We start from the raw sequence: 21,575 nt of genomic DNA, 5'->3' as shown, positions 1-21,575 counted from the left end.
AAGCAAAATAAATTCCTCAGTGTGAACATACCCTTAGCGATCGTGGTTTCTCATAACTTCACCATGAACATGCACACTCTACTCCATCCCAGGAAAACATAGGACATTTGGATGCCCCTGTAGCCCCACAGATTACCAGATCACCCCCACAGCTCTAGGAACGGCTATATATACTGTGTTACTGACCTGCTCTTTAATATATGCTCTCCGAACCTTAAACTGACACAAAACACCAGCAGTTTATTGTAACAAATCATTTATTCAACAGCCTGTATTTCTAGGGAGAAATCCTAAGCTTAGGTAGTAGCAGAGGTTATACAGAGCTGTCCTAGGTCATTAAAGGGGAACTCCGGTGGAAACAAATGTTTTCGACTGGTGCCAGAAAGTTATGCAGATTTGTAATTTACTTCGATTTCAAAATCTGAAGCCTTCCAGTACTTATCAGCTGCTGTATATTACAGAGAAAATTGTGTAGTTCTCTGCTGACACCTCTGTCCGTGTCTGGCACTTTGTCCCATTTTCATGCATGGGCCCACACCTGAAGTGCTGTAATGCAAGGCTTTTTATTTTACAGTTGCCTCTGACCTTTCCCAGAATTCCATGCGGCCAAGGATAATACGTCATTAGTCACATGATCTCAAGGGGGCATCCTGGAATACCCCTTTAATAGACTTTTATGGGGCCTTACTATACCTTATATGCCTGCTGTTACATAAGGAGGGTTTTCTTTTTATCTTGTGGATGCAATATGAATTTGGCAGATAGAATTTTGTATTATGTTCCATCAGCCTCTGACTTACGGAAGCATTCGCCCTGACTTATGCAAATGGTTATTTATATTGAAGTATAATGTACTTTGACATTCAGGATACGGGTGAGGGGAGACCAGCGTGTTTTAACAAAACATTACAGGAAATTACTGTTTTGTATTTATGACCTCTGTGCTATATGGAGATCGGATACTCTAAAATCATGACGCCCTTAAGGTGTAGAGGAAGGTGCGGTCACAATTTATTGTGAAAATAAAACCTCCCTATAACAGTAATCTCTTTATACCGTAAACTGCATTATCTCTTCTGGATCTATATTAAAAATGTCCACAGATTAAATAGTTTTTTAGTTTTTTACCTCAGACCAACTATAATTTCCTGTAATGAGATGCATCAATCGACGAGCCCGGAACTCAAGCACACAGCTGTGTGGTGGTGTCTGGGACCCCGGACGCGCCAAACTTCGCATATATATAACATATCAAAGGTTTATTTATTTATACAGTCATACCTCAGCCTGCACTCTTTAAAGACTATGCATATACCGTATTTTTCGTCCTATAGGACGCACCGGCGTATATTTTTAGGGGCAAATTTTAGGGGCAATTTTTAGGGGCAAAATCTAAAAAAATTAAGATTTTGAACCCAATAGTGGTCTTCAACCTGCGGACCTCCAGATGTTGCAAAACTACAACTCCCAGCATGCCCGGACAGCCGTTGGCTGTCCGGGCATGCTGGGAGTTGTAGTTTTGCAACATCTGGAGGTCCGCAGATTGAAGACCACTGCAGGAGGAGGTAATACTCACTTGTCTCCGCCGCTCCGGACCCGTCACCGCTGCCCTGGATGTCGCTTCATCACTGTCGCCGTGTCCCTGTCTCTCCGGAACGTCTCTGCTGCCGGCCGGGTATCCTCGCTCTCCGTCGCCGTCATCACGTCGTTACGCACGCCGACGCACGTACGCAATGATGTGATGACGAGGAAGGAGAGCGCCGGCATACAGGGGATCCCTGAACGGAGAAGACACCGAGGAGGCAGGTAAGGTCCCTCCCGGTGTCCTGTAAGCACTAACCCGGCTATTCAGTCGGGCTGTTCGGGACCGCCGCGGCGGTCCCGAACAGCCGGGTTAGTGTCACTTTCCCTTCAGACGCGGTGGTCAGCTTTGATCGCCGCGTCTGAAGGGTTAATACAGGGCATCACCGCGATCGGTGATGTCCTGTATTAGCCGCGGGTCCCGGCCGTTGATGGCCGCAGGGACCGCCGCGATAGGGGTGTATTCGCCGTATAAGACGCACCGACTTTTTCCCCCCAGTTTTGGGGAAGAAAAAGTGCGTCTTATACGGCGAAAAATACGGTATCTATATACTCAGACTTTCTTTAATGTACTACCTAAATAATAAAAAAAATCAAACCACATTTCTAAATAGTCCAGGTTAAAACCTGTCGACACATTTTTCTGCTGTAGAACCTGTGCAGCTCTTCTACATAACTGGTAACGCTGTTGTTACTTCTGACCACAGGGCTGACAGCATCTGCTTTTTCTGTTTCCCTCATCATTCCAGTCTATGTTATGGAATAGCCCCACAATGCAGCTGCCATGTGTAGATGAAACCACACCCAGATGGTGGTCATTGCATAAATGTGTCTAAAACAAGATTACACAATAATGCTCCAAATGCGCAAACAACTTTGAGGGAGATTTATCAAAACCTGTGCAGAGGAAGAGTGGTGCAGTTGCCCATAGCAACCAATCAGATTGCTTCTTTCATTTTCCACAGGCCTCTTTAGAGGCCTGTGGAAAATGAAAGAGGCGATCTGATTGGTTGCTATGGGCAACTGCACCACTCTTCCTCTGCACAGGTTTTGATAAATCTCCCCCTTTGTGAATTGGCTCCATTCCGTTTACACCCAAAAGGCTAAAAATCAGTTCACAGCTGACAGATAGTTATCAAAGAATTTAGTTCAGGCAAAACTTTGTGAGCCTATAGACTACTATTTTATATCTGTACTGATACATTGTAGCAAAATATCTGGACAGAAGAGAGATTAATGCTGTTACATTAATGGGGTTTTCCCATGAGCAACACATAACTAATCCACTGAATGAATGGTGCCGAATTTGGATACGCACACTGCAGCTTTATAGTCCTGAGAAAGCAGAGTTCAGTACTTGACTATCGTCATCTGATCTATAGGGATAAATGGAGCTGCATTGTTCATGTTTGACCTCCACACCATTCAACCAGGGAGATATAGGACCCTTGGTCTCATGATTGTGGGGGTCCCAGCGGTCAGATACCCACCTATCAGACAATCATCACATATAAAGCATTTTTTTTTTTTTATTCTTGAAAGAGCCTACGAGGGCCTCAACAACCAGGGTCAAACCCCTTTACAAAAAGTAAAAAAAAGAAAACACAATATAGAAAGTGCATAAAAGTACAAACAAGGCAAAATGGTGATCAACATAAAATCAGTAACAAGGCCAGTTGGTGAACAACATGTAATCTGGTTGACTGGCAGAAATGTGATTGTACAATGAGGCAGCAGAACACTGAAGGCGTTAGCCTCCAGTCGAGACCCCCCTCAGGGTATTATCTATAAACCAAAGGCAGAGAGGGCAAACAGAGACAACAATGTTACAGGAAGCAGGACGCGGGGGGAACCCAACAACAGGTCACAAAGAGGGAAAGGGAGAGGTGGGACAAGAAGGGGTGAGGGTGGGAAGGCAAGAGGAATGAAGAGAAGGGGGGGGGGGAACCCTCCACATAGTGGAAGGCCAGGGTCAGGCAGAGCTCAAGGCAACGAGGAATCTGGACACCTCAGCAGAGCCTGAAAAGAAACAGGTGCTATCAGAGGGGACTGAGAACGCAACATATCAGAATTTTTTAACGGTGTCTTGGAATTGAATCCAAGGGTAGCACTGGTGGTAGAATGTATCATGAGATGCAGACAGGTTGTTTCCAGAGAGAGGAATACAGGCCCTAGCAGCTATGACTAGGAACGTTTGTAGACTTTCATGGAGATTTCACAGTGATGCAGAAGGAAAAGAGCAGGTGTCAATGCTATCGTCAACCTTTAACTTAGCGAAAAGTAGAAGAGACTTTATCTCAAAAGAAGGTTGAGAAGACCTGAAAGTGCTGGATGACACCGGGCCGTGTTAGGACCAGGTGGCACGGACTGTGAGAAGGGGTTATTATGGCAGCCCTCAGTAAGTTAGCCCCCCCTCCCCGTATTCCCTTTACTATAGCAGGGAGGGATGTTGACCATCAGGGGTTAATAAAGGGAGTGTAGTCTCAGGGAGGAAGGGGTTGGGCAATGTGGGTATATAACACTGTGTTTTCCCCCTCCCCTTCCTCTTACCGGTTTTATCCAGCAGGAGTTCCCACCCTCCCGCCCTCTTTTTGTTACGTTCTGTTTTATTGTAACCCCGTTTTATGCAAAAAATAAATAAATAAAATAAAATAATAAAAAAAATAAAAAATTTGTTTCACAATTTTGTAAAACTGTATATCATGTTGTGAGTCGTGATCTGTGGTAGCTTTGGCATTGTTTTCGGTCTCTTTTGTTTTTCTTTAGTCACAGCTGGCGGTACAGGAGTTAGTTTATTAAGAAGGGAGGTGGATGGCTGCGTTGCTCGTCGGCTAATGCCGGCGGCTGGCAGTGCGCTTCCTCTCCGGTTACCAACCTACAGGAGGTTAGAGGTTAATGTTATGTTAATTAATGGAGTTAATAAAGCTGTGGCCGACCCCAAGTCCACTTAAGAAAGTTATCAGTTGTCTGTCATTATTGGTAACTAAAGGGAAGGATGGATATGGTTGTCGGTAGAGGAGCAGGTGCCTTTCACGAAGTGTGAAGAAACAAGCCTTCAGAAGAGCCACAACACCAACACATCGGATCCACATTTGGCCAGGTAGCATGGAGCTGAGTGTGTAACATCTGGGAGGGATTTTATATCCCGCTTCCTGAAAGCACAAACTGATGAAATAATGGTGGACCAGAAGGAAGATATGGCAGCGCTACTCAGGAGTAAGCAAAAGCTACAAATCCACTCCCTATCCGATAAGTTACTAGGTCACTGTGCCTGCCATAGTCATTCTGCTGATACAGTCTGTCACAGGCAGGCTGTACCAGCAGAGCACTGATCCAACTGATCAAAGCTTTGATATAACATAGCATTGATCAGTATAAGCAGTCTAATGATTGCTTATAAAAGTCCCCTAGAGGGACTTAAAAGTAAAAAAAAAAAAAAAAAAAAAAGCTTTTAAAACTATAAAAAAAGCCCCTCCCCTAATAAATTTCCCAAATTGTCCTCCTTTTCTTATTTTTTCGAATAAAAATAAATAAATAAAAAAAGTATAAACATATTTGGTGCCGCCTCCTACACAAATGTCTGAACTAAAAAAATATAATGTAATATTATGCTTGGTGAACGGGGCCATGAAAATGATTGCTGTTTATTGGTCAGATAATAGATCAGAAAAAAGACATAAAAGAGTAATGGCTCTTAGAATAAAAGGAAGAAGCAAAACTACAAAAAATAAAATTGGCCTGTCATTAAAGGGGTACTCCGGTGGAAAACAATTTATTTTAAATCAATTGGTGCCAGAAGGTTAAACAGATTTGTTAATTACTTCTATTTAAAAATCTTAACCCTTTCATTACTTATCAACTGTCCAGAGCAGGAGAGGTTTGCTATGGGCATTCGCTTCTGCTCTGGACAGTTCCTGACATGGACAGAGGTGTCAGCAGAGAGCACTGTGATCAGACTGAAAAGAAATTAAAGGGGTTATCCAGGAAAAAACTTTTTTTTTTTTATATATATATATCAACTGGCTCCAGAAATTTAAACAGATTTGTAAATTACTTCTATTAAAAAATCTTAATCCTTTCAGTACTTATGAGCTTCTGAAGTTAAGGTTGTTCTTTTCTGTCTAAGTGTCTCGGGAACCATCCAGTTTAGAAGCAAATCCCCATAGCAAACCTCTTCTAAACTGGGCGGATCCCGAAACAGGTGTCATCAGAGAGCACTTAGACAGAAAAAGAACAACCTTAACTTCAACAGCTCATAAGTACTGAAAGGATTAAGATTTTTTAATAGAAGTAATTTACAAATCTGTAGAGAGAAAAAGGTACCAAAAAGCCTCTAGATTAATACCATAAATGGTACATGATGATTGAATTACAGAAGAATAAAATCGGACTGTGCTTCACTTTTTATGATGAAAAGATATTTAATATAAAATAATTACAAATGAGACATTAATATAAAATAATATAAATCAAATCCAAAACATAAATTGATACCTCCTTACACAGAGCCCTTGTGGGGAGGTAATATGTAATAATATACAGTAATAAAATTACTAAAAATCCGCTTGTAAATCCGCTTATAAAGTGCAGTCTTCCGCTAATCCAACATTGAGTAAACCGGCATAGTTCACTTTTTGTAAAGTGCACTCCGTGATCATATGTATTGTAAAATGTCAAGATTTTTACAGACAGCTCATATAATATATGAGATATAAGATATGATATAATATAATAGATATAATATAAGATATGATATCTCTACTGAGGAAAGGGTCGTTTATAAAGTACCCTGAAACGCGTCTAGAGAAAGAGACTATTACCGCCCGACTACCGCAATCCACCAACCGCATCTTCCTACCAATCCTATTAAGCTCCGTATTATCCTGCTTCTACACCTGGCGGCATTTTGCCTGCTTTACCATCATCAAACGCCGAGAGACGCCGAGAGACTCTCCACGAGGCTTTGCTTTGTCCCCAGAGCAGATCCATCTGTCTCCGAGTTTGTTTCCATCTCCGGAGTAATCCATCTACCTCCGTGACCGGCGACTTCTCCTAGGCCTGTGGCAACCGGGCCCGTCGCCGTAAGCGCATGCCAGCGCCGGACACAGCCTCCACAGCACTTGTCATCTGCCTCTCGGACGTCCAGCCATACAATTACACCATCTATGGGAGTTGGTAACTATACGACTATATGAGCTGTCTGTAAAAATCTTGACATTTTACAATACATATGATCACGGAGTGCACTTTACAAAAAGTGAACTATGCCGGTTTACTCAATGTTGGATTAGCGGAAGACTGCACTTTATAAGCGGATTTACAAACAGATTTTTAGTAATTTTATTACTGTATATTATTACATATTACCTCCCCACAAGGGCTCTGTGTAAGGAGGTATCAATTTATGTTTTGGATTTGATTTATATTATTTTATATTAATGTTTCATTTGTAATTATTTTATATTAAATATCTTTTCATCATATAAAGTGAAGCACAGTCCGATTTCATTCTTCTGTAATTAAATCATCATGTACCATTTATGGTATTAATCTAGAGGCTTTTTGGTACCTTTTTCTCTCTACAAATTATTTTACATTTGTACTTTTTTGGTGTAAGTACATTCCATATAGCCTCGACTAATTTATTTTGTGAGCTGCACATACCCCAATTTCTTTATTTTTAATTTACAAATCTGTTTAACTTTCTGGAGCCAGTTGATATATAAAAATTTTTTTTTTTCTGGAATACCCCTTTAAAAAAAGAAAAGAACTTCCTGTGGGGCATACAGCAGCTGATAAATACTGGAAGGATTAAGATTTTTTTTAATAGAATTAATTTAGAAATCTGTATAACTTTCTGGCACCAGTTAATTAAAAAAAAAATAGTTTTCCACCGGAGTACCCTTTAAGGGGTTAGCTCACAGACCATTTTCTCTAGACAATGGCGTCCACCTCTCACCTGTAAACACATCTAGCTTTATAGAGTTTCAGGCTCTGGTAAACAAAAATGAATCCTTTAACAGCAGAGATCATGAAAATAGTGTGGGATAAGTGTCTGATCGCGGGGGTCCAGCTACCGGAACTCCCCATGACCTCCCCCCCATGCACCCCGGTAATCTGCATGCTAAGATTGATCTCTTCTCTGTGCCGGATTACTGGAAACCACAGCCCGAAGCAGTGGCCGACATACCCCCTCCATTTATCTCGATGGGAGAGACGGAGATATGCGAATACTGTATCTCTGTTTCTCCCATAGACATAAATGGAGGGGGACGAAGACTAGCCCTGCCAGTGTTCTAAACATAAATGTCCAGAATGCTGAGGTGCCAGGCCAGAGATGGAGAGGGTGTCAGTGGTTTTGGTCACTTTTGAATGCTGACGGTGCTTTCACTCTAGTGGTAGCATGAGACGGAGTCTACAACCCACACAAGTGGCTCAGGTAGTGCGGGTCATCCAGGATGGCACATCAATGCGAGCTGTGGCAAGAAGGTTTGCTGTGTCTGTCAGCGTAGTGTCCAGAGCATGGAGGCGCTACCAGGAGACAGGCCAGTACATCAGGAGACGTGGAGGGCAACAACCCAGCAGCAGGACCGCTACCTCCGCCTCTGTGCAAGGAGGAGCACTGCCAGAGCCCTACAAAATGACCTCGAGCAGGCCACAAATGTGCATGTGTCCACTTAAACCGTCAGAAACAGAATCCATGAGGGTGGTATGAGGGTCCTGGTGAGCTGGTACTTAACACACCAGGACATATATTTACATCCTATACATAACCGCGAGCATCAGAGCAATGCCCGGATCATGCACGGCAGGTCCCGGCTGCTCATAGCATGCCAGGGACCCGCCGGTGATGGCCGACATCCGCAATCAGGCAGATGTCCGCCATTAACCCCTCAGATGCCGTGATCACTACAGATCTCGGCATCTGCAGCGATGCGGTCACTAAAATGGATGATCGGATCGCCCGCAACGCTGCCGTGGCGATCCGATCATCCAGAACAGCAGATGGAGGTCCCATCACCTGCCTCCGCTGCCTTCCAATGGTCTTCTGCTCTGGACTGAGATCAAGCAGACCAGAGCAGAAGATGACCGATAATACTGATCAGTGCTATGGCCTATGCATAGCACTGAACAGTATTAGCAATCGAATGATTGCAATATATAGTCCCCTATGGGGACTAATATCACATCCCAGTATTTAAAACGGGGCTACGCCGTGACCCCCGCATCATACCCGGCCGGTCCTGGCGGCTAATGATAACCGGGACTCTGGGCTAATAGCGTGCGGCACAGATCTTTGTGCCGCATGCTATTAACTTTTCAGACACAACGATCAAAGTTGATCGCCGCATCTAAAACGAAAGTAAAAGCTTCCCGGCAGCTCAGTCGGGCTGATAGGGACTATCGCGATAAAATCTTGATGTCCCGATCAGCTAGGACGGGAGCAGAGGTCCCCTTACCTTGCTCCTTCGCGTCCAATCGGCATTTGATTGCTCCAAACCTGAGCTACAGGCTTGAGCAATCAAGCCCCTAGAACACTGATCCATGCAAAGCTATGGCTTTGCAGGGATCAGTGTAAAAGAACAGTGTGTGCAGTGTTATAGCACCCTAGTGAAAAAAAAAAAAGTGAAAAAAAAAAAAAGTGAATAAAAGTTTGAATCACCCCCCTTTTCCCATAAAAAAAAAAACAGTGTAAATAAAAATAAACATATGTGGTATTGCCGCATGCGGAAATGTCCGAACTATAAAAATATATTGTTAATTAAACCGCACGGTCACTGGCGTACGCGCAAAAAAATGCCAAGGTCCAAAATAGAATATTTTTGGTCACTTTTTATATCATGAAAAAATGTATAAAAAGCGATCAAAAAGTCTGATCAATACAAAAATGGTACCACTAAAAAATTCAGAACACAGTGCAAAAAATGAGCCCTCATACCGGCCCGTACGCGGAAAAATAGAAAAGTTATAGGGGTCAGAATATGAGAATTCTTAAAGTATAAATTTTCCTGCATGTAGTTATGATTTTTTTCAGGAGTAATACAAAATCAAACCTATATAAGTAGGGGATCATTTTAACCGTATGGACCTACAGAATAAAGAGAAGGTGTCTTTTTTACCGAAAAATGCACTGCATCGAAACGGAAGCCCCCAAAATTACAAAATGAAATTTTTTCTTAAATTTTGTCACACAATGAAATTTTTTTCTGTTTCGCCGTGGATTTTTTGTATAATGACTGATGTCACAGCAAAGTTGTCATCATATGGAATTTTAGGTGCAAAATTGAAAGCGTTCTGATTTTTAGAAGGTGATGAGGAAAAACATGAAAATGCAAAAACGGAAAAACGCTGAGTCCTTAAGGGGTTAATGTATGAATATACATATTTGTTATCGCCGCTTGCGTAAATATCAGAACTATTAAAATATAATGTTAATGATACCGTTCGGTGAACGGCGTGAATGTAAAAAAAAAAAAAAAGCCCCAAATTGCTGCTTTTTTATAACATTTTATTCCCCCAAAAAATGATAAAAAATGTATTAAAAGATTTATATAAGCAAATATGGTATCAATAAAAAGTACAGATCACAGCTCAAAAAATGAGCCCTCATACCGCCGCTTGTACGAAAAAATGTAAAAGTTATAGGTCTTCAAAATAGGGGGATTTTAAACGTACTAATTTGGTTAAAAAGTTTGCAATTTTTTTTAAGTGCAACAGTAATAGAAAAGTGTGTTATCATGGGTATCATTTTATTCGTAATTTTTACCGCAAATTGTACGGCATGAAAACGAAACCATCCAAAATTAGCAAAATTGCGGTTTTCTTTTTAATTTCCCCACACAAATAGTATTTTTTTTTTGGTTTGTGCCATACATTTTATGGTAAAGTGAGTGATGACATTACAACGGACAACTGGTCGCGCAAAAAACCAGCCCTCATACTAGTCTGTGGATGAAAATATAAAAGCGTTATGATTTTTTGAAAACGAAAACATAAAAATAAAATGGTCTGAGTCCTTAAACTGTGCTATTTCTACCTGGATTTTGGGTAGAACAATAATAAAAATATTTGCAGCGGCCCCGCCATGTGTGAGCACAGCCTAAGGTCCATTCGAGAAAATGAATAAAAATAAATAATTAAATAATTAAATAAAATAAAAACTGTTTATCTGTCCTTTGTCATGTAAAATACTATATTCAGCCATTATAGTTATAGCTGCTTGCATTTCTTGCTTGCTTGCTGCTGCAGCGTTTCCAAAGCAGAGTGCCTGCAGCTGTTGCAAAACTACAACTCCCAGCATGCCCGGACAGCCTGTTTTGCAACAGCTGCAGGCACACTTGTTGGGAAAGACTGGAATAGGGCGTATCACCCAGCTTTCCTGGATACATTTATGTATTGGGTTACGTATTTGGAACAGATGAAAGATTCCTAGGATAGTTTTTGTTTTCTATTTGCCTTTTTGTAGCTATTACTTTTCTTGCACAATGTAGCATCCAGGCTAGATCCCTCCTGCTCCCTTCATTACATCTTGAATGCTCCTCCTCTGGTTTCTAGGGATACAAGATACAACATATAGAAAGAAGACCACCTCCAGGACTGCCTGGCCCCCCTGATCACTTAACCCTGTCAGTACAGTAATGACTGTACCTCTATAACTCTTACTGGCAGATCTCACCCCAGCCTTGTACTCACCAGAAGGAAGTGCTGGACGCCTGTCTCCCTCTCTGGGATGATCACAATACTGTACAGGCTTCTCTACAGGTGCACGAGCCCTCTCCAGATGCATCATGGGAAATGTAGTCCTGCAACTCCTCCCCACCCCCGGTGTCACTTTACGTAGCTAAACAAGGAAACCTTCTTATTAATACCTGAACAGAAACATTAGTAGGGGGGAGATTTATCAAAACCTGTGCAGAGGAAAAGTTACCCAGTTACCCATAGCAACCAATCAGATCGCTTCTTTCCTTTTGAAGAGGCCTTGTTAAAAATGAAAGAAGTGATCTGATTGGTTGCTATGGGCAACTGGGCAACTTTTCCTCTGCACAGGTTTTGATAAATCTCCCCTTAGATGTGTCAGAACAACTTACAAGACATCTTCGTATTTTCAAGATCTCCTATAGTCTTAGGGTGCGTTCACACGTGAAGATTTTCTGCTGCAGATTTGTTTCCGCAGATTTTGCTTCCCATTGAAGTCAATGGGCAGCAAAATCTGCAGCAACAAAATCTGCAGCAGAAATACAGACGTGTGAATGCACCCTAATAGTAAGATTCTAGTTTACATCCGGGAGGCTGAAAAGCCTGTAATACTACTACACTAAGACAACATTTAACTTCTCATATGGAGCCATAGTATTTATTTCTATCACTACATACAGAATAAAATATACCGCACACAGGCACACTACAATGGCACTAGGTATAAGTATATGTACAGCCTGTAATACTACTACACTAAGACAACATTTAACTTCTCATATGGAGCCATAGTATTTATTTCTATCACTACATACAGAATAAAATATACCGCACGCAGGCACAACACAATGGCACTAGGTATATGTATGTCTGTACAGCCTGTAATACTACTATACTAAGACAACATTTACTGTAACTTCTCATATGGAGCCATAGTATTTATTTCTATCACTACATACAGAATAAAATATACCGCATGCAGGCACAACACAATGGCACTAGGTATATGTATGTCTGTACAGCCTGTAATACTACTACACTAAGACAACATTTAACTTCTCATATGGAGCCATAGTATATATCTCTATCACTACATACAGAATAAAATATACCGCACACAGGCACACTACAATGGCACTAGGTATAAGTATATGTACAGCCTGTAATACTACTATACTAAGACAACATTTACTGTAACTTCTCATATGGAGCCATAGTATTTATTTCTATCACTACATACAGAATAAAATATACCGCACACAGGCACACTACAATGGCACTAGGTATAAGTATATGTACAGCCTGTAATACTACTATACTAAGACAACATTTACTGTAACTTCTCATATGGAGCCATAGTATTTATTTCTATCACTACATACAGAATAAAATATACCGCACGCAGGCACAACACAATGGCACTAGGTATATGTATGTCTGTACAGCCTGTAATACTACTATACTAAGACAACATTTACTGTAACTTCTCATATGGAGCCATAGTATTTATTTCTATCACTACATACAGAATAAAATATACCGCACACAGGCACACTACAATGGCACTAGGTATAAGTATATGTACAGCCTGTAATACTACTACACTAAGACAACATTTAACTTCTCATATGGAGCCATAGTATTTATTTCTATCACTATATACAGAATAAAATATACCGCACGCAGGCACAATACAATGGCACTAGGTATATGTATGTCTGTACAGCCTGTAATACTACTATATTAAGACAACATTTACTGTAACTTCTCACATGGAGCCATAGTATTTATTTCTATCACTACATATAGAATAAAATATACCGCATGCAGGCATAACACAATGGCACTAGGTATATGTATGTCTGTACAGCCTGTAATACTACTATACTAAGACAACATTTAACTTCTCATATGGAGCCATAGTATATATCTCTATCACTACATACAGAATAAAATATACCGCACACAGGCACAATACAATGGCACTAGGTATAAGGATATGTACAGCCTGTAATACTACTATACTAAGACAACATTTACTGTAACTTCTCATATGGAGCCATAGTATTTATTTCTATCACTACATACAGAATAAAATATACCGCATGCAGGCACAATACAATGGCACTAGGTATAAGTATATGTACAGCGTGTAATACTACTATACTAAGACAACATTCAAGTTCTAATATGGAGCCATAGCATACTTCTAGAAATACATAGAGAATAAAATATGCTGCATGCAGGCACAATACAATGGTGCTAGATATATGTATCCCCTATACAGCCTGTAATACAACTATACTAAATGACATTCAACTTCTGATATGGAGCCATAGCATACTTCTAGGAATACACAGAGAATAAAATATACCGCACGCAGGCACAATACAATGGCGTTGGGTATATGTACCCTGTACAGCCTGTTGAGGGTTTTGCTAGCATGTTGTGATATTGTATAAGGGTATTATTTGTAAATCGGTAATAATAGGAAACACTAGCTCACAAGGATACTACACAAAAGAATTAACAAGTGGCTATATATGTACAAAAGATCCTGGTGGTCACACAGTATTCCATTATATTAAAGGGGTGCTCCAATGGAAAAAATATTTTTAAATCAACTGGTGCCAGAAAGTTAAACAGATTTGTAAATTACTTCTATTAGAACATCTTAATCCTTCCAGTACTTATCAGCTGTTGTATGCTGCACAGGAAGTTAACAGAATAGTCTGGTATAGACTATTCTGATTCTATCCTGTCCGGCCTGCAGAAAAAGTGAAAATAAACTTTCACTTACCTTCCTACGTTCCCCCGGAGCTCCGCTACAGCTGATCGGTCGGCCGGGCTGTCTTCTTCCTACTTCCCTTAGCCCGGAACATCACATGGCACTTCAGCCTATCACCGGACATTGCTGCCCCAGGCTAAGGGAAGTAGGAAGAAGACAGCTCCGGGGGAACGTAGGAAGGTAAGTGAAAGTTTATTCTCACTTTTTTTTGCAGCCCAGGCAGGATAGAATAAGAATAGTCCGTACCGGACTATTCCTTTAAAAAGAGTGCCTGTCACCAAATAAAACTCTTAATATAGTGTTCCTTGTGTAATTAGCAGACACTTTCCCATTCACTTGCTTTTATAATTATCAACATAAATATGTTTAAAATGTAATAGAAAAAACAGCCACTAGGTGGCTCTGTTCTGTTCCCTGCCACAATTAATACAGTGAGTTTGGTCTCCTCCCGGCCTAGCAGGAGACCGAACTCAGGAAGTTCTTCTGGCTGCACTGAGCTTGATTGACAGTTGCACAGAGCCTCACTGAAAGCTGCACAGAGCTTGAGGTCTTCTATTCATCACAGAGCTGCAACCATGTGAGGGCGGAAGTGGTCCACCAGCAGGCTTCAGCGATGTCATGCCTGCTGGGAAATGCCCACTTTTTCCTGCTGGGAGATTGCACTATGTGAGCAAGAATAAAGGTAAGATTTTCTTGTCCACAGTGCTCTCTGCTGACACCTCTGTCTGTGTCAGGAACTGTCCAGAGTAGCATAGGTTTGCTATGAGGATTTTCTTCTGCTCTGGACAGTTCCTGATCCGGGTATCAGGTGTCAGCAGAGAGCACTGTGGACAAGACAAAAAAGAAATTCAACAATAATAGAATTTCCTCTGTAGCATACAGCTGCTAAAAAGTACTGGAAGGATTAAGATTTTTAAATAGAAGTCATTTACAAATCTGTTTAACTTTCTGGCACCAGTTGATTTAAAAAAAAAAAAAAATGTTTTCCACCGGAGTACCCCTTTAACCCCTTAACGACGCAGGACGTATATATTTACGTCCTGCGCCGCCTCCCGCGATATGAAGCGGGATCGCGCCGCGATCACGCATCATATCGCGTCGGTCCCGCCACTCATCAACGTCCGGGACCCGTGGCTAATACCACACATCGCCGATCGCTAGTCAGTCGTGCTGTTCGGGACCGCCGCGGTGAAATCGCGGCGTCCCGAACAGCTTACAGGACACCGGGAGGGCCCTTACCTGCCTCCTCGGTGTCCGATCGAATGAGATCCAGGCAGGAGCAGTCAAGCGCCGATAACACTGATCACAGGCGTGTTAATACATGCCAGTGATCTGTGTAAAAGATCAGTGTGTGCAGTGTTATAGGTCCCTATGGGAGCTATAACACTGCAAAACAAAAAGTTAAAAAAAAGTGTAAATAAAGGTCATTTAACCCCTTCCCTAATAAAAGTTTGAATCACCCCCCTTTTCCCATAAAAAAAATAAAACAGGGTAAAAAAAAAACATATGTGGTATCGTCGCGTGCATAAATGTCCGAACTATAAAAATATATCATTAATTAAACCGCACGGTTAATGGGGTACGCGCTAAAAAATTTCTAAGCAAAAAAAAAACCTTTTTTTGGTCACTTTTTATACCATTAAAAAATGAATAAAAAGTGATCAAAAAGTCCGATCAAAACAAAAATCATACCGATAAAAACTTCAGATCACAGTGCAAAAAATGAGTCCTCATACCGCCCTGTACATGGAAAAATAAAAAAGTTATAGGGGTCAGAATATGACATTTTTAAACGTATAAATTTTCCTGCATGTAGTTATGATTTTTTCCAGAAGTACTACAAAATCAAACCTGTATAAGTAGGGTATCATTTTAACCGTATGGACCTACAGAATAATGATAAGGTGTAATTTTTACCAAAATATGCACAGCGTAGAAACGGAAGCCCCCAAAAGTTACAAAATGGCGCTTTTTTCTTCGATTTTGTCGCACAATGATTTTTTTTCCATTTCACCGTAAATTTTTGGGTAAAATGACTAATGTCACTGCAAAGTAGAATTGGTGACGCAAAAAATAAGCCATAATATGGATTTTTAGATGGAAAATTGAAAGGGTTATGATTTTTAAAAGGTAAGGAGGAAAAAACGAAAGTGCGAAAACTGAAAAACCCTGAGTCCTTAAGGGGTTAAAGAGCACCTCTCATGATCTTGTTAAATTTTATAATCCTCCCAGTTCACTGCCCCCATCATGATAAACCACCCCCTGCCTTTATTTTCATTATGTTTTAGTTTTCTACCTTGATTTTACTCTGTATTTTCTGCTCAGTCTCAGTCAGATTCACAGACTGGGAAGGGGCGTTCCCCAGCAGAGGTGACATCATCTGAAGCCTGTCAGCAGCAACCGCAGCATCTAAGCTGTTGTAGCTCATTCCTACTCTTGCCAGCAGGGCCCTCACTCGTCTTGTTGGAATAATTAGTGTGTAATATGGTAATATCTGATATTTGTCCTTGTTTGTACCCTCAGAATTGTAAAATACTGCATAATTTGGTGCATAATTGGAGCTATATAAATAAATTACAATGGGGACAAATATCATTGTTGTCTTTGGAAAGTGAGTTTTGAAGTCATTTTTGTTGCTTTGGTTTTGCTTCTGTGTGACACATTTATCATACTATGAAGTGGGGGTTCATAAATTTGGCGTCACACTTTTTGTAAGTGTTTTTTTTACAGAGTCTTCAGAGGCAGTTTGGCATAGGGTTGAGACTTTTTGGTGGGGTTTGCAGCTTTTTTTATGCCTACGTGCGACGTTTGCACATCATAAATCCATGACCACTGCATAGTGAAAACTGAAAGTTGCTTAGGTAAGAATGTTTGCTACTTTATGTACCCACAAAAGTCACACATAGGCATAAAAAAAAAGAAATAGCTGATCCCCCCCCCCCCAAAAAAAAAATTTGCACACCTGGCTTACAAAACTGCCTTTGGAAAGCACTTTAAGGGTGCGTTCCCACAGGGCGTATATGCAGCGTATTTGACGCTGCACAAAATTTATGGCAGCAGCGGGAAATACGCTGCGTATCCCTTGGTCACTATACACACAGGGCTTTCCGGCGGCAGCCCTATGCGTGTAGTGAGTTTTGGATGCGGAGCCACGCGTCACAGTCACGCCGGCATATGGCTCCGCCTCCAAAACTCACTACACACATAGGGCTGCCGCCGGAAAGCCCTGTGTGTATAGTGACCAAGGGATACGCAGCGTATTTCCCGCTGCTGCCATAAATTTTGCGCAGCGTCAAATACGCTGCGTATACGCCCTGTGGGAATGCAACCTTAAAAAGTAGCAGAGAAGAGAAGGGAATATATACAAAATGGTGTCCTGAAGTGATTTATAGTTTTTTTTGCTTAATGTGCACCAAATTTATCAACCCCCTTTATAATATAATAAATGTGCCGCACATAAACAAAAACAAAGCAAAAAAAAAATATGATAATGCCACAATGATAAGTCTTCAAGACTTCTCAGGTACCTTCATCGGGCAGAGAGGTCATAAAAGCTTGCACTAATATCTTCTCAGTCAACCAATAAAGGAATCATCTTTACTCCACTTATTTCCTGTATTTCTACAGCTAACATTTTACTGTCTTTTATAAAACACATCTTATTTATCGAGGAGACGGCAGATTGAACAGTAGGGGTCTCAGCACTCAGACCCTGACTAATCAAAACTTTTGACATGTTTCTATGACATTTTTTATGACAGTAACACTTTAGGATTTATATTTGTTTTGTAGTTTAACATTTTTGATCGTCTATCTCCATGAAAGGAAATCAAGATTAAAATCTTGGAAAAACCCTTTAACTACAGTGACCCCCCCCCCCCCCCCCCCCGACCTACCATGGCCCCGACATACGATCATTTCAACATACGATGGCCTCTCAGAGGCATCAACATACGATGCTTTTGTATGTCGGGGCCATCGGATAAACAGCTATCCGGCAGCGCAGACTGCTTCAGCTGCCACCGGATAACCGTTTACGGTGCCCCGTGTGCTGCGGTGATGATCACTCACCTGTCCTAGGGGCTCCGGCGCGTCCTCTTCAGGATCCCCTGCATCGTTGGCGCTCTCCATCATCGTCATCACATCGCTGCGCACGCTGTCCCGTCATCCAGTAGGAGCGGCGTGCGTAACGACGTGATGGCGGCGACAGAGAGCGAGGATGCCGGGGAAGCAGAGGCCTTGCTGGAGCGTCAGGGACGCGGCAACAGCGATGGAGGGTGACATCCAGGGCAGCGGTGACAAGCAGTGACGGTCCGGAGCGGCGGGGACACGTGAGTATAACCTCCAATACCAGTGGTCTTCAACCTGGGGACCTCCAGATGTTGCAAAACTACAACTCCCAGCATGCTGGTGTTGTAGTTTTGCAACATCTGGAGGTCCGCAGGTTGAAGACCACTGTCCTATACTTTACATTGCACGGATCCCTCAACATACGATGGTTTCAACAAACGATGGTCCATTTGGAACGGATTACCATCGTATGTTGAGGGACCACTGTACTAGGGTAGGAGGACAGCACATACTATGGGGCTTGTCTATACATGGAGGTGAAACTCGAAAAATTTGAATATCGTGCAAAAGTCCATTGTATTTCATTAATGCAACTTAAAAGGAAAGGAAGCATAAAGTTCTCCAAAATCTCCTGGTAGACGGATGCGTTGACCCTGGACTTAATGAAGCACAGTGACCAACACCAGCAGAAGACATGGCTCCCCAAATCCTATAATATATTGGGGATTTGGGGGTTTCATGAGCTGTAAGCCACAATCATCACAATTATGACAAATCACAGCTTGAACGATCTTGCTTTGCATGCAATGAGCCTCTTCCATATTTTACTTTCACCTTTTAAGTTGCATTACTGAAATAAAGGAACTTTGCACGATATTCTACTTTTTTGAGTTTCACCTGTATAGACAGTCATCATGTAAAGGAAAAGCAAAAGAAAAAGTGGTAAATTGTATACCGAGCACTGGGAAACTATTGAAAGGAGAAAACCTCAGGGGACACCAAAATAATCATAAAGAATGAGGTCATGGAGGCGGGACATCTTAATCTGAGCCTCACTATCGGACCCCCAAGAATTTATACAAGTACCCACAGGTTTTCTGACGTGTTGGAAACCACCTATACAGTCATATAATATCTGATAGAGACTTGACAATACAGTTATATCACATTATCATAGAGACTGTGAGACCATATTACACTGAGATCCTAGTTATAAACGTATACTGAATAAAAACAGCTCTTATGGTGATACTATACAAGCTCATACAATCTATACAAAGTGGTGACCCCGAGTTGTGGTGTGACCATGGGGTGTGAAGGGTGTAGGTGGATGGGGCAGATGGTATTAACCACAGGCAAGATGTTATTAATCCCTAATGTTCGTGACGCCAGAGTGGTTTTTGGGGATCGGTAACCACCCAAACGGTATCTCCGTTATCCCAAGGTTAGGCAGGGCAAGAAGAGTCCACGACCAGGTTATGGTTAATGGAGTCTTTACTGAGGTCAGACAGTTGTTAGTCTTTACAGCTAGGCCAGAATCGCAGAGAGTCAGCCAGTAACATGGAAAGGGCCCTGCAGCTTGCTTGGGGTGCAATACTTTTGGATCAGACTTCCATGCAGCCACTCTGACTATAATTGACTTGACTGGAAACTCGACTTTGTTGTAGGTAGAGACAGTAGACATAGATGAGTTGACTTACTGACAATGTGGCTGGTGTGCAGGCTTTATGGCCTACAGGTGTAATGGATGCTGGATCTGTGATGTCTGTGCTTTGCTGTTCCTCAGCAGGAGTGATGGTGAAAGAGAGAGATGTGGTAGAAGAGAGAGAGATTGTAATGGCTCCCCCTCTTATATCGGGGGCTGAGCCAGAAGCCCATAGGTCAAGCTGCAGGTCCGGTGGTCAACTGGTTCTCTCTGGGTAACATGTGATAACTCCAAAGGTCCTTTACACATTTACATTGGTCCTTCATACTTTATATACACCTAATACATAACCTTGTACTGGCTAGAGATAGTAACACTAACTTCATTATGGGGGAGACACTACAGGAGAGCCCCCAGGACACTAAGTGTAATACAGGACCATGTTCCGTATTGGGGCATTACAAATCTATTCATGTATTGATCCCTATGTATGAATACCATCCCTACAGATTTACATACGTCAATACTTATACCCCTCCCCTGACTCAGTGTTGTAGTGTTGTCAATCCCATATAAGCCTAGTGGAGCGCCACTTTATTGCTGTCTATAGAATTGTTAACATATGAAGTGTAATGTACCAAAGCGGGTCAACTTACTGTGTCATCTGCCTTGTACCCGGGCTTCCCTATCCAGATCTATATACAGAAAGTCAGATGTTATTCCATTTACTTCTCACTAGGGAGTATCTAATGTGACATACGGGAAGATGATAAATTTAGCCCATGTTGTGCAAGTCATCACTGTAATATATTGTAACACACTTTCTGTTTTAAAGGGCAAGTGATATCCAGTGTCGTGACTTGTGAGGTTTTTTTGCTTTTAGATTTTAGACAGTTAGCTTAATAGAATTACAATTCTCTCGAAATGGCAAAAGTAAAAAAAAATGTTGGTTGCAGCATGACTAGCAGTAGATGGCACCCCAAAATGGCATCATGAAGTGGGAGTCACTATTGACTGGCTGGGATAGGAGTCATCTCTGATCCGTTCATGCACAGCCAACATCCGCTGCATATGGTGCGGGATCTGCTTTATTTAGCCTTCTTGGGAGTTTGCACCCACTAAGCGATCTGTAACCATGAATTTATTGTGCCTCGAAGGGGGAGATTCATCAAAACCTGTCCAGATGACAAGTTGCTGCGTTGCCCATAGCAACCAATCAGATTGTTTCTTTCATTTTTGAAAAGGCCTGTGAAAAATGAAAGAAGCGATCTGATTGGTTGCGATGGGCAACTCAGCAACTTTTCCTCTGACTCCTCGTCAGCAGTCAAAAAATTTGCACCACTGTTTGCACAGCGAGTTACAGGATTTACCTGTATTCTTAAAGGGGTTCTTCAAGATAAAAAAGTGAAATGTAGTTTCTTTCTTCTAAAAACAATGTCACACCTGTCCTCAGGTTGTCTGTGGTTTTACAACTCAGCTTCACTCCCTTCTATGAAACTGAGCTGCAATATCACAAGCAAACTCAGGACAAGAGTAGCCATGTTTCTGGATAAAACAGCCATGTTTTTTTCTAATCTCAGATAACTCCTCCAGGCTGCGATTACACTCAGCATACTTGCTGTATGGTGTTTTTATGGGCCACAAATGCTGCGGCCAGATGTTATCTGGGAGTGAATACTTAAAAACAAAACACCATAGGCACATGGCGCTTTTTTTTTTGGGGGGGGGGGGTTCACTCTTTTGTGGCATTTTTAAGCTCGGTGGCAACATATTTTCCAAAATTGCAGCGGCTGC

At 41.7% G+C, this 21,575-nt stretch overlaps 1 protein-coding gene across 4 annotated transcripts in view; it reads right to left on the bottom strand.

Moving 5' to 3' along the window:
- Positions 1-21,232, bottom strand: part of LOC130358582 (serine/threonine-protein kinase Nek5-like) — a 72,262-nt gene extending 51,030 nt beyond the window's left edge. For 3 of the 4 annotated variants that reach the window (XM_056562021.1, XM_056562023.1, XM_056562024.1), the window contains exon 1: positions 11,275-11,507. The gene's annotated coding sequence lies outside the window, so the exon portion shown is untranslated. Of the gene's footprint in view, positions 1-11,274; positions 11,508-21,151 lie in introns of those variants that run through there. The other variant, XM_056562022.1, reaches the window with a different exon arrangement.
- Between the last annotated feature and the right edge of the window lie 343 nt (positions 21,233-21,575).

This window comes from Hyla sarda, chromosome 2 (genome assembly GCF_029499605.1).
Source record: "Hyla sarda isolate aHylSar1 chromosome 2, aHylSar1.hap1, whole genome shotgun sequence".
Lineage (NCBI taxonomy): Eukaryota > Metazoa > Chordata > Amphibia > Anura > Hylidae > Hyla > Hyla sarda.
The sequence above is the reverse complement of the archived record's forward strand: the minus strand, read 5'-3'. Positions and strand labels throughout refer to the sequence as shown.